This window comes from Trypanosoma equiperdum, assembly GCF_001457755.1.
Source record: "Trypanosoma equiperdum strain OVI genome assembly, contig: ctg_1189, whole genome shotgun sequence".
NCBI lineage: Eukaryota > Euglenozoa > Kinetoplastea > Trypanosomatida > Trypanosomatidae > Trypanosoma > Trypanosoma equiperdum.
Genome location: NW_027123159.1, coordinates 81,927 through 84,295, shown reverse-complemented (window position 1 = coordinate 84,295; position 2,369 = coordinate 81,927).

Below are 2,369 nucleotides of genomic sequence, written 5' to 3'. Positions count from 1 at the left end.
GAAATTCCCTAACGTGTTCCTTCTGATACGCGGTTATGTCAAGAAGGAACCGCACCAAATGTTCAATCTCGTCACAGTTAATATTTGAATTTCCACATATGTTCTCTGCAGTGCACGCAGTGTTCGTGCTCTGGTTTTAATACTCCCTCCACACACACGAACAAAGGGGTGGAAAGGAGTATTAGTAGTACAAAAAAATAGCCAAAACATGGTGGTTCGGTGTTCTAACATTACTCGCTAACGCTCTCATTGGGTGGTATGAGACGATAAAAGCTGGTGATGCGGTCGCTGCACTGAAGAACTCTTTGAAACCTATTGCGACCGCTTACCGTGACGGTACCTGGCAGCAGATAGACGCCGCATTACTGGTTCCCGGTGACCTTGTGAAGCTTGGGTCTGGTTCCGCCGTTCCCGCTGACTGCACGATTAACGAAGGTGTGATTGACGTTGACGAAGCAGCACTGACCGGTGAGTCACTTCCTGTGACGATGGGAACGGAACACATGCCGAAGATGGGGTCGAATGTCGTACGTGGTGAAGTTGAGGCGACGGTGCAATACACAGGTCAGAGCACCTTTTTTGGCAAGACGGCAACGCTACTTCAGTCTGTGGAGGCTGACATTGGCAGTATCCGTATAATTCTCATGCGCGTGATGGTCATCTTGTCGAGTTTCTCGTTCGTACTTTGCTTGGCTTGCTTCATCTATCTGATGGTAAATTTCAAGCAAAAGTTCCGTGATGCCTTGCAGTTCGCTGTTGTAGTGCTTGTGGTATCCATTCCTATTGCTTTGGAGATTGTTGTGACGACCACTCTCGCTGTGGGTTCAAAGAAGCTGTCGAAGCACAAAATCATTGTGACGAGACTGACAGCCATTGAGACAATGTCTGGTGTGAACATGCTTTGCTCTGACAAAACCGGTACTCTGACGTTGAACAAGATGGAGATTCAGGAACAGTGCTTCACATTTGAGAAGGGTCACGATCTGCGTTCACTGCTTGTACTTTCCGCGCTTGCAGCAAAGTGGCGTGAGCCTCCCCGTGATGCACTGGACACGATGGTACTTGGTGCTGCAGATCTGGACGAGTGCGACAACTACGAGCAGCTTGAGTTCGTGCCATTTGATCCAACGACGAAACGAACGGCCGCTACATTGGTTGATAAGCGAAGTGGTGAGAAGTTCAGTGTGACGAAAGGCGCACCACACGTGATACTACAAATGGTGTACAATCAAGATGAGATCAATGACTCTGTGGTCGATATCATTGACAAATTGGCGTCGCGCGGTATCCGATGCCTCTCTGTGGCGAAAACAGACTCCGCGGGTCGTTGGCATCTCTGTGGAATCCTGACGTTCCTCGATCCCCCGCGCCCGGACACGAAGGAGACAATTCGCCGTAGTAGGCAGTATGGCGTGGATGTAAAGATGATCACTGGTGACCATGTGCTCATTGCGAAGGAAATGTGCCGCATGCTGGACCTTGATCCGAACATCCTAACCGTTGAGAAGCTTCCCAAGGTGGATGTCAATAATATGCCCAGCGACCTTGGCGAGAAGTACGGTGACATGATGCTGAGTGTCGGCGGGTTCGCACAGGTCTTCCCCGAGCACAAGTTTTTGATCGTTGAGGCGCTTCGGCAGCGCGGGTACACGTGCGCGATGACTGGTGATGGTGTGAACGACGCACCTGCCCTGAAACGTGCGGACGTCGGTATTGCTGTACACGGCGCGACAGACGCCGCTCGTGCCGCGGCAGACATGGTGCTGACAGACCCTGGTTTGAGTGTTGTTGTTGATGCGATGTTTGTATCGCGCCAGGTGTTCCAACGTATGTTGTCTTTTCTAACATACCGTATTTCCGCCACGCTGCAGTTGGTGTGCTTCTTTTTTATCGCCTGCTTCTCGTTGACACCTCACGACTATGGAATTGAGGACCCCAAATTCCAGGTTTTCTACCTCCCAGTGATGATGTTCATGCTGATCACGCTCCTGAACGACGGGTGCCTGATGACCATTGGATATGACCGTGTGGTGCCCTCGAAGCTTCCGCAGCGTTGGAACATTCCTGTTGTGTTCACAAGCGCTATAATTATGTCTGTTGTTGCCTGTGCCTCGTCTCTACTACTGCTGTGGATGGCTCTTGATGCTTATGATGAGAAAAGGTACCCCAACTCTTGGTTTGGCAAACTCAACATTCCTTCCTTGAAGGAGGGCAAAATAGTTACTCTCCTGTACCTCAAGATATCGATTTCTGACTTCTTGACTCTATTCTCCTCACGTACTGGTGGAAGGTTCTTTTTCTCGATGGCTCCGGGCACTATACTGCTGGTCGGTGCGGTGATCTCACTGGTAATCTCGACGATCGCCGCC